Genomic DNA, 11,714 nt, shown 5'->3' with positions numbered 1-11,714 from the left:
CGTGTTGTGTGTAGCATGTGTCCAAATTTCATTTCTTTTTAAAGCTAGATAATATTCCCTTGTATTTTCAGCCGCCATTGTTTATCCGTTCATCCTTTGATGGGCGCTTGAGTTGCTTCCACCTTTTGGCTATTCTGAATAGTGCTGCTGTGAACACAGGTGGGCAAGCATCCCTTCCAGCCCCTGCTTTCACTTCTTTGGGGGTAGCCAGAAGTGCAACTGCTGATATTATTTACAGAAGAAGAAGAAATCAGGTGCAGGAGATTAGGCGACTTGTCTAAGTCTGTGTGACTAAGTGTCAGAACCAGGATTCCTCCGGAGCAGACTGGCTCCAAGCTCCTGGCTCCGGACCACCGTGCTCACTGCCTCTCACCTGTGCCTCTCACTTTCTGAGATGACCGCACCTGGAAGGTTACAAAAGTGGCCATGCTGACCAGCAGAGGACATGCCTCAGCCTCTCACGGGGTCCCCCATCTTCTCTGCCCTCCACATCTGTGGCTTGCAGAGACCACTAACTGACATGATGAAATGTCCTTTAGAAGGGCCGGGTGTGGTGGCTCACGCCTGTCATCCAAGCACTTTGGGAGGCCGAGGTGGGTGGATCACTTGAGGCCAAGAGTTCAAGACCAGCCTAGCCAACATGGTGAAACCTCATCTCTACTAAAAAAAAAAAAAAAAAAATACAAAAATTAGCCAGGCATGGTGGCGCATGCCTGTAGTCCCAGCTAATCGGGAGGCTGAGGCAAGAGAATCACTTGAACCTGGGAAGTGGAGGTTGCTGTGAGCCAAGATCATGCCACTGCACTCCAGCCAGGGCAACAGAGCGAGACTCCATCTCGAAAAAAGAAGGGAAATGTCCTTTAGAGACTGGACATTCCACTTCTCTCCACGCAGCTGTAAAACAGAAGTTGGTTCACTCCCTCCCCTGCCAAACCTGTCATTGTGTCCCATTGCTCTTAGAGATCAAAATCTCTAAGATTATTATGGTCCACCCTGGTGTGATCCTGCTGCTTCTCCACCCCATCTTTGCTTCTCCCTGACACTCATATGTTTCCATCAGATCCCACCTTCTTCCTATCCTCAGCCATGTGATCATAGGCTGACTAATCGCCACCCAAAGATATCAGGGCCTAATCCCTGGAACTTGTAAATATTAAAGTGGTGCAAAAGTCATTGCAGTTTTTGTCATTACTTTCAATGGCAAAAACCTCAATGACTTTTGCACCAACCTCATACTACCTAATAAGGAGAAAGGGCCTTTGCAGGTGTGATTAGGGTAAGGATTTTGAGATGAGGTGCTTGTCCTGGATTAGCTGGGAGGGCCCTAAATGCCACCGCAAGTGTCCCATAAGAGAGAAGCAGAGGGAGATCAGACACACAGAAGAAAAGGCTACGTGAAGACCAAGGCTGAGGTCACAGTGATGCAGCTACAAGCTGTGAACTCCTGCAACCACAATGGCTACCTCAGGGCCTCTGCACTGCATACTTGCCAGTCTCTACCTCTGCAAGGCTGGCTTCTTCCTGTCTTTAGATCTCAGCACAAGTTTAGGTCTTACCCCCTTAGAGAGACCTTTTCCGCCTTCCAGACCTCCCTAGCAAGCCCCCATCACGCTCTATGACCCCACCCTATTTATTTTCTTCCTACCCTATAACTACTATTATTTATTTCCTTCTATCTTATTTGTGTCTTACTATAGGCATTTCTAATTTGACATAAATATAAATAAATAAATAAAGGTTTATATTAGATCTTATTTTTTTTGCCTCCTGCTTTAATCCATCAGAGCAGGGACTTTCTCTGTCTTCTTTGATGCTGAAACCCCAGTGCCTGGAACACTGCTGTGTTTGCTAAGGATACCACAACAAAGTACCACACAGACTGGATGACTTCAACCATAGAAATTTAACTTCTCAAAGTTCAAGAGGCTAGAAGTCCATGGCCGGGGGCGGTGGCTTACATCTGTAATCCTAGCACCTTGGGAGCCTGAGGCGGCAGATCACTTGAAGCCAAGAGTTCCAGATCAGCCTGGCCAACATGGTGAAACCCTATCTTTACTAAAAATACAAAAACAATGGCCCAGCTCAGTGGCTCACACCTGTAATCCCAGCACTTTGGGAGGCCAAGATGGGGCGGATCTCTTGAGGTCAGGAGTTCGAGACCAGCCTGGCCAACATGATGAAACTCCGTCTTTACTAAAAATACAAAAAAGAGGCCAGGCGTGGTGGCTCACTCCTGTAATCCTAGCACTTTGGGAGGCTGAGACAGGTGGATCACGAGGTCAGGAGATCGAAACCATCCTGGCTAACACAGTGAAACCCCATCTCTACTAAAAATACAAAAAATTAGCTGGGCTTGGTGGCAGGCGCCTGTAGTCTCAGCTACTCGGGAGGCTGAGGCAGGAGAATGGCGTGAACCCGGGAGGTGGAGCTTGCAGTGAGACGAGATTGTACCACTGCACTCCAGCCTGGGTGACAGAGTGAGACTCCGTCTCAAAAAAAAAAAAAAAAAAAATGGTGGTGCATGCCTGTAGTCCCAGCTACTCAGAAGGCTGAGGCAGGAGAATTGCTTGAACCCAGGAGACAGAGGTTGCAGTGACCTGAGATCACACCACTGCACTCCAGCCTGGGCCACAGAGCGAGACTCTGTCTCAAAAAAAAAAAAAAAAATTACCAGGGCATGATGGTGGGCACGTGTAATCCCAGCTACTTGCCAGGCTAAGGCAGAAGAATCACTTGAACCCAGGAGGCGAAGACTGCAGTGAGCTGAGATCACGCCACTTCACTCCAGCCTGGGCAACAGAGGGAGACTCCATCTCTAAATAAATGAATAAATAAATAAAAGAAGTCCAAGAGCAAGGTATCAGTGGATTTGGTTTCTTCTGCGGCCTCTCCCCTTGGCTTGCAGAGAAGCAGCTTTCTGGCCGTGTCCTCGCATGGCCTCAGTTCATGTGCATCTGTGGTGTCTCTTTCTGAGCGTCCTAATCTCCTCTCGTAAGGACATCAGTCAGATTGGATTAAGGACCAGGGTAACCACTTCCTTCTAACTTAATCACCTCTTTAAAGGACCTGTCTCCAAATATAATCCCAGAGCTTCAACAATGGTGAATTTGGGGAGGGCGCGATCCAGCCCCTAATAACCACCTCACATATGTTAATCCTGGGCATGCAGCAACCATGCTGTTAGGTGAATGCTAATGCTATGATCACACCAACAGAAACATAAATGAAAGAGAGAAGTTGGAAAGCCGCAAAAGAAAAACTCAAATGGACAGAAAACATAAAAATATGTCCAATCTCATTAGACTCAAAGAAAATACATATTAAGGCAACAATGAGATACTATCACTTGCCTAACAAAATGGCCGAGATTTAAAAGAATGGACAATAGTTGCCTGTAGGAGTGCAGACGTGGAACACACCTTCTGCAAAACAACTTGGCATGAAGCACAAAGTACAGAGTTCCATGGGATGGGCAGTCTCCCTTAAAGAAGTGACCTGAAGGTAATTCTTAGTCAAGTGAAGAGAGAGGAACAAATGAGGCAGAAAGAACAGTCTGATTACGTCTCGAAGCCACAAAGTACAGTGCCTTCAAAGAGGTAGGAGAGTCCTATTCAATATAGTAGTGGAAGTCCTAGCCAGGGCAATCAGGCAAGAGAAAGAGATCAAAGGCATCCACATTGAAAAACAGAAAGTCAAATTGTCCCTGTTTGCAGATGACATGATCTTATGCCTAGAAAAATCTAAAGACTCCACCAAAAATCTTAGATTTGATAAATGAATTTAATATAGTTGCAGGATGCAAAATCAATATACAAAAATCAGTGGCATTTCTGGCTGGGCTTGGTGGCCCCTGCCTATAATCCTGGCATGATTGGGATGCCAAGCTGGGAAGATCGCTTGAGGCCAGGAGTCTGAGACCAGGCTAGACAATATAGGAAGATCCCATCTCATTTTTTTCAAAATTAAAATTTCAGAAATGAGGCAAAGGAAAGCACGAGGAGCCGCTGCCGCCACCAGCACAGCAGTGCCTGGAGCCGGGAAGAGATCTGGGCCGCCACCCTGCATCCCGCCACCAGCTGCCTGCATCCCGCCACCAGCCGCCTCTGTCCTCGGACCTATTCCAACAATCTCTTAAAACACGGGGGATGACTAGGAAGTTCTCGGTGTGCAGAGACATGCCTCACCGGAGGATGTTAAAAAGGCATATCAGAAACTGGCCCTGAAGTGGCACCCAGATCAATAAAGAAGAAGCAGACAGAAAACTCAAACAAGTAGCGGAGGTGTTATGAAGGGCTGTCAGATGCTAAGAAACGGGACATCTATGACAAATATGGCAAAGAAGGATGAGCTGGTGGAGGGGGAGGTGGAAGTCATTTTGATGGTCCGTTTGATTTTGGCTTCACATTCCGTAACCCAGATGATGTCTTCAGGGAATTTTTTGGTGAAAGGGACCCATTTTCATTTGACTTCTTTTGACGACTTTTTTGGGAATTGAAGGGGTCCCTGAAGAAGCAGACGCCGACGGATGGGGTCGTTTTTCTCCACATTCAATGGATTTCCATCTTTCGGAAATGAATTTTCTTCTTTTGATACAGGATTTACTTCATTTGGGTCACTAGGTCAGGGAGACCTCACTTCATTCTCTTCTACATCATTTGGTGGTAGTGGGATGAGCAACTTCAAATCGATATCAACTTCTACTAAAATGGTTAATGACAGAAAAATCACTACGTTTCCTAAGGCCTCCCCAGCCATGCGGAACTGTGAGTCAATTAAACCTCTTTCCTTTATAAATTACACAGTCCCAAGCATTTCTTTATAGCAGTATGAAAATGAACTAATACACTCTCCTTTCTTTTTCACTTCCCCTTTATCCCTCACAACTCCCGCTACTGCCCCCTCCCAATGAACAGGGATTCTCACACAGGTCCTACGGCAGGACCCATGCTTACCAGGCCTCTGGCTCTTTCTCCCAGCTCCAGAATCCCTAGGTCTCATTTTGGCAACAAATTTATGTCTAGCTATTAATAGATAATATTTCATAGCATTACCTCTTTTATGTAATATATTTGCACTTAAATTTGACTTCTAGAGACTGCAAAGAGAATTGTCGAGAATGGTCAAGAAAGGGTAGAAGGTGAAGAAGACGGCCAGTTAAAGCCCTTAACAGTAAGTGGTAAGGAACAGCTGCTGCGCTTGGGTAACAAGTAATTCAATGCATGCTCTTAACAGAAATGTTAAACTGTAGCAAGCATCATTTGAGGATTAACAGGAACTTTTTTTTTGAAGACTTCAAATGAACTCCACTTTCAGTATAATTATACCTAATCTAAAGAATTTATAAACAACTCATCAGAACCTCTATTTGTCATAGACTTTTGAGTTTATTGTTGGGACAACATAAAAGGACCATTTTTTAGTCTTTAAAATTATTGTAAATCTCTGTATGCTCTTTGCTTTTTTATTAAATGTACTCCAAGGTGACCCTGACTTTAGTGTAGGAGAAGATTGCACACTAACACCAGCATGGATCTGCTTTTCCATTGTGTCTGAAATGTGAGCCACGTAGTGTCGGTCCGCTGTGAAGTTAACATTGCCAGGACAAATCTTCTACAGAAATAATTTCAAATTTTTTTCAGTATTTAGTAGTGAAAGATATTAATGCATTAATGGTAATACATTTCTGGTTTAATATAAATTAAAAATGGCCAGGCGTGGTGGCTCACGCCTGTAATCCCAGCACTTTGGGAGGCCAAGGCGGGCAGATTACTTGAGGTCAGGAGTTCAAGACTAGCCTGGCCAATATGGTGAAAGCCCGTCTCTACTAAAAATACAAAAGTTAGCCAGGCGTGGTGGCGTGTGCCTGTAGTCCCAGCTACTCAGGAGGCTGAGGCAGGAGAATCACTTGAACCCGGGAAGCAGAGGTTGCAGTGAGCCAAGATCATGCCACTCAGAGCGAGACTATGTCTCAAAAAAAAAAAAAAAATACCTGCACTTGTATGTTTATCACAGCACTATTCACAATAGCAAAGATATGGAATCAACCTAAGTGTCCATCAATGATGAATGGATAAAGAAAATATGATACATATACACCATGGAATATTATTCAGCCATTAAAAAATAATGAAATCACGTCTTTTGCAGCAACATAGATGGAACTACAGGTCATTATCTTAAGTGAAACAAGCCAGGCACAGAAAGTCAAATATTACATGTTCTCACTCTTAAGTAGGTTCTAAAAAATGTCCACACATGCAAATTAAGAGTGGAATGATAGACCACGGAGACTGAGAGGGTGCGGGGGGAAGGGTAGATGATGAGAAATTAGTTGGTGGGTACAACGTATGTTATTCAAGTGATGGATACCCCAAAAGTTCTGATTTGACCACTATGCAATCTATGCATGTAACAAAACTGCACATAAACACCATCAATTTATACCAAAAATAAAGGTGGGAGAGGAAGGAGGGGAGCTGCCCAGCTGTGCTTTCTCTCATAGACCGGGATCAGCATGAATGTCATCTTCCTCCCCAAAATCCAACTATACTAACATCTACACTCACATCTAGTGCATTGCACTTTTATTTTCTTGATTGTACTTATCTAAAATGACCTTTATTATAGAATGTATCAAAATATCTGCTTATATATTTGTTTTCTGCCCCACTAGACAAGAGCAGGAGTTTGGCCTTTACACTAATAGTATCAGTAAGCCACTGAAAGGATTTAAGCAAAAAGTTATATGATCGGCTGGGCACGGTGGCTCACACCTGTAATCCCAGCACTTTGGGAGGCCGAGGTGGTGAATCACCTGAGGTCAGGAGTTCGAGACCAGCCTGGCCAACATGGTGAAACCCCGTCTCTTACTTAAAAATACAAAAATTAGCTGGGCGTGGTGGCAGGCACCTGTAATCCCACCTACTTGGGAGGTTGAGACAGAAGAATTGCTTGAACCCATGGGGCGGAAGTTGCAGTGAGCCGAGATCACGCCACTGCACTCCAGACTGGGCGACAAGAGCGAAACTCAGCCTCAAAAAAAAAAAAAAAAAAGTGGTCTCATCAGATTTGCATTTCAGAAAGAGTATAGTGACCAAACCAAGGGAGGAGCAGCAGGAAGACAGGAAAGTAGAAGGATGCTGGAAAAATAATGGAGTCAGAGTCAACAGACCGGTGACACAACAGACCTGCAGGGAAGCGAAAGAGAAGGAAGTATAGGTCCCGCCCAGCTTGGGGCTTGAGCAGGTGAGTGGTGGCGACTTTCCAGGGGAGATAAGGAACAGGAGGAGGGGCTTCAGGAGAAGAGACTGGCATGTCTTATGCTAGACATGGTGAGACTGAAGTCCTATGAGAGATCCTTGGGAAGACCCAGCAGGCAATAAGCATATAATGGTATTATCTACAAGTCAAAACGGGAAGCCAAAACCTATGTTAGGGAGAGATTGCCCAAGTAGGTGCCCAGGACCGGTCCACCCAGCCCCAACCTCATAGCCATGACCAACTATTATTGCATCAGTTTGCTACTAAAGCATCAGGAACTAAGGTAGAGGCCATAGACCTGCCCAAACATGGACATGTTACAAGCTCCAGGGTGTCCCGGCAGCTTGGAAGTTGAGCCCTGTCTCTAGATAAGGCTGATTCTGGGAGAAAGGCTTTCACAGACATTTTATAAGATCCAAAAATTATAGCACAGTGTCTTCTGTAGAGAGTCTTCCCCACACTGTCAACACTTACCTGCAAATTAGGGCAGGGGGAGGGTGCCTTCTCAGAAGACACAATTTTTCTCTTTACTGTAGGTGTTGGCAAACCTTTTCCCAATTTATCATTTATCTTTTGACTTTGTTTATGGTATTTCTCATACATAAGTTTAATTTTTTTTGGTAATCAAATTTATTTTTATTTTTTATTTACTTATTTTTTTAAAATAGAGTTGGAGTCTAGCTATGTTGTCCAGGCTGGTCTTGAACTCCTGGCCTCAGGCCATCCTCCTGCCTCTGCCTCCCAAAGTGCTGGTATTACAGGTGGTAATCAAATTTAAATAATCAAGTATTTTCCATAGGATTTCTGAGGTTAAGCATGAGGCTCCTAATGTTCAATAAGGTCCCCTTTTTCTTTGTTTTTTTTTTTATGAGTCAATTCTGAGAATCACACAAGATCTTGAATTCACAAGGACAAGATGGGATCAACAATAACTTAGGCAAAAGATTCTATTTTCTGCAGTAGCCAGGCTGTGGTTTGCCGACTTCACTGATTTTTTTAAAATTCAGTGTTATATTTATTTTAGGGATATTGTTGAGAACGTGCCCTTTTTTTTTTAACACCTCTAAGGAAAAAAAATTTTTTCAGGCATCACTGATCAAAACTATGCAGTCAGCTTGCTTTCTGTTTTTTGGTCTGTGTGTGTGTGTGTGAGTGTTTTCTTTCAGTTTTTTGGACGTTGATGGATTGAATTATGTTTGCCTCTTTGCACTGGACACCAGGATGCTCAGATCAAAGTTTTGTTTAACCCTTCCTTTAACAAAAGCTCTCGTCATAACATTTGTGTTTGGGGAATTAATATTTGCTCAAACTTTACATTTTTCTTCTATACTTTTTTGCCTTTCCTTCCAATTTATCTTTTAATTTTTTTTAAAAAAATTCAACTTTTATTTTAGATACAGAAGGTACATGTGCAGATTTGTTACATGGGAATATTGCATAATGCTGAGGTTTGGAGTACGAATCTCATCACCCAGGGAGTGACCTGATAGGTAGTTTTTTTGTTTGTTTTTTGAGACGGAATCTCACTCTGTCACCCAGGCTGGAGTGCAGTGGCGTGATCTCGGCTCACTGCAAGCTCTGCCTCCCGGGTTCACGCCATTCTCCTGCCTAAGCCTCACAAGTAGCTGGGACTACAGGCGCCTGCCACTGTGCCCAGCTAATTTTTTTTTGTATTTTTAGTAGAGACAGGGTTTTACCATGCTGACCAGGATAGTCTCGATCTGCTGACCTCGTGATCCGCCTGCCTCGGCCTCCCAAAGTGCTGAGATTACAGGCGTGAGCCACCACGCCCGGCCGCTGATAGGTAGTTTTTTAACCCAACTGCCCTCATCCTTTAGTAGTTCACAATGTCTGTTGTTCCCATATTTATGTCCATGTGTGCTCAACGTTTAGCTCTCACTTATAAGTGAGACCATGCAGCATGTGGTTTTCTGTTCCTACACTGATTTGCTTAGGATTATGACCTTGAGTGCCATCCATGTTGCTGCAAAGGACATGATTTCATTCTTTTTTATGGCTGCGTAGTATTCCATGGTGTATATGTGCCACATTCCGTTTATCCAATCTACCATTGATGGGTACCTGGGTTGATTCCATGTCTTTGCTATTGTGAATAGCTCAGTGATGAACATACAAGTGCATGTGTCTTTTTGGTAGAATGATTTATTTTCCTTTGGGTATAGACCCAGTAATGGGGTTGCTGTTCTTTTAATCTTATCTTTGATATGGCAATATGAAGTCCTTTTTGAAAGGGGATGAGAAAGAAAAAGATGGAAAAAGGGTGGAAGAGAAAGAGACAGAAAGAAAGGAGCTAACTATTGAAACATGTAGTTAGCAATCAGATAAATTATTTGTATTACAAAATCACATTTAACTTCACCATGGGTTCCTTTATGTAGAGTTCCCAGAAAACATTACGGTTTTATTTGCTTTATTACAAAACATTCCCCACAGGCACAGTATCTCTTCAACTCATCTGCTGTGCAAAGTGAACTTTATCTGTATTTTAGAATAAAGAAAACCATTCAGCAACATCTGCAAAGTAAAGAACTCAGCTACCTGCTGAACTTGGCAATGACCTAGCCCCGCCCCTCTTGTTGTCTTACTTTATTTATTCCAGCTGACATTTTAAAATTAAGTGCTTGATACATGCCAGGCCCACTTCTTTTACGTGTATATTTCTTTTAATCCTCACTAGGAAGAGACTGAGACTCAGAGAATTTACATGCTTCCCCAGAGTAACCCAAGTCAATGGCAAAGTAAAAAATTTCTGTCTCCACTCCCTGGGTGTCTGCCACTATGTCACACTGAATCCTTCATTCCCGAAGAATTCCAGCTATATTCTCAGGACTAATTAGCAAAAATATGCACTTTATACCTGCACAGTCTCCCTCGTTTCTCCTCTCTCCCTCTTTCTCCTTCTTATGTGTGCACGCACACACACACACACACACACACACACACACACGTGGCTTTTAACTATGATGTTTATCTTACTAGGTATAAATCATGTCAAGGTCAAGATTACAAATTTAAATCTTGATCATCTCACACCCATTAGGATGGACCCTATAAACGAAAACAAAATGACAGTTGTTGGTAAAGACATGGAGAAATTGAACCCTTGTGCCCTATTGGTGGGAATGTAAAATAGCAGCCGCTATGGAAAACAGTTTGGAGGTTCCTCAAAAAATTAAACAGAATTATTGTAATGATTCTGTAATCATCCTACTTCTGAGTATATATCCGAAAAAAATTTAAAGCAGGATCTCAGAGATATTTGCACACTGTGTTCATAGCAGCATTATTCACAGCAGCCAAGAGGTGGAAGCAACCCAAATGCCCACTGGTGTTCGAATGAATAAAATGTGGTCTATCCATACAATGGAATGTTATTCAGTCTTCAAAAAAAGACAGAAATCTTGTCCTATGCTAGAACATGGATAAACTTCGAAGACATGATGCAAAGTAAAAGAAGTCAGTCACAAAAAAACAAAAACTCTGTATGACTCCACTTATATGAGATGTTAAAAGAGTCAAACAAAGTACAAGAGTGGTCGTAGAATAGAGGCTGGGGAAGGGGAACAGGGATTTGCCATTCAGTAAGTGCAGTTTTGCAAGATGAAAAAGTGCTAGAGACCTATTTTACAACAGTGTGCTTATAGTTAACACTAGTGATCTGTATACGAAAAATGGTTAAGATGGTAAATTGCATGTTATGCTTGTTTTACCACAATTTTAAAAACACAAACAAAACAAAACACTTCTACAGTCACAGAGAGACTAATCAGTGCATTAATTTGAGACACTCAGAATTTGACTTTCATGAGAAAAGATTTATAAATTTGTGTTTGTAAATATAATTAATTTCAATAAAACCACATATTAGAGTAAAATAAATTTAAATCCTGATGAGTTAGATCCTAGTTCAAAAAACTGACTTTATGCAGTAGCTAGGTCAGTTTGCCTGAGACATTAAGCTTTGAAGTGATCATTTGTCCCATCTGTGTGTCTCTCTCTCTCTGTGAAGGGCCTCACCCTGCCTTCACCCCTCCCTTTGCCTCTGCCTGCCTTTGGCCATGATGCTGAGCCAGAGTCAAACGCAACTCCTGCCAGGCACAGGAAGATACAGGGAGACTTCTTCTGGGGGACTTGAGGATCGCAGCAAGAATTGACGTCAGAGCAGCCTCATTTTGTTTGTTTTTTTAAAATTTTTTTTTGGAGATGGAGTCTCGCTTTGTCACCCAGGGTGGAGCGCAGTGGCGCGATCTCGGCTCACTGCAACCTCTGCCTCCCGGGTTCCAGCAATTCTCTTGCCTCAGCCTCCCACGTAGCTGGGACTACAGGTGCGCGCCACCACACTCTGCTACTTTTCTTTATTTTAGTAGAGACGGGGTTTCACTGTGTTGCCCAGGCTGGTCTTGAACTCCTCAACTCAGGCAATCCGCCTGCCT

General features: G+C 43.2%; 1 pseudogene; it reads left to right on the top strand.

Moving 5' to 3' along the window:
* The first annotated feature begins 2,933 nt into the window (after positions 1-2,933).
* LOC101133559 (dnaJ homolog subfamily B member 6-like) lies at positions 2,934-5,268 on the top strand (annotated as a pseudogene).
* Positions 5,269-11,714: the final 6,446 nt, after the last annotated feature.

Source organism: Gorilla gorilla, chromosome 7, assembly GCF_029281585.2.
Source record: "Gorilla gorilla gorilla isolate KB3781 chromosome 7, NHGRI_mGorGor1-v2.1_pri, whole genome shotgun sequence".
NCBI classification, from domain to species: Eukaryota; Metazoa; Chordata; class Mammalia; order Primates; family Hominidae; genus Gorilla; species Gorilla gorilla.
The sequence above is the reverse complement of the archived record's forward strand: the minus strand, read 5'-3'. Positions and strand labels throughout refer to the sequence as shown.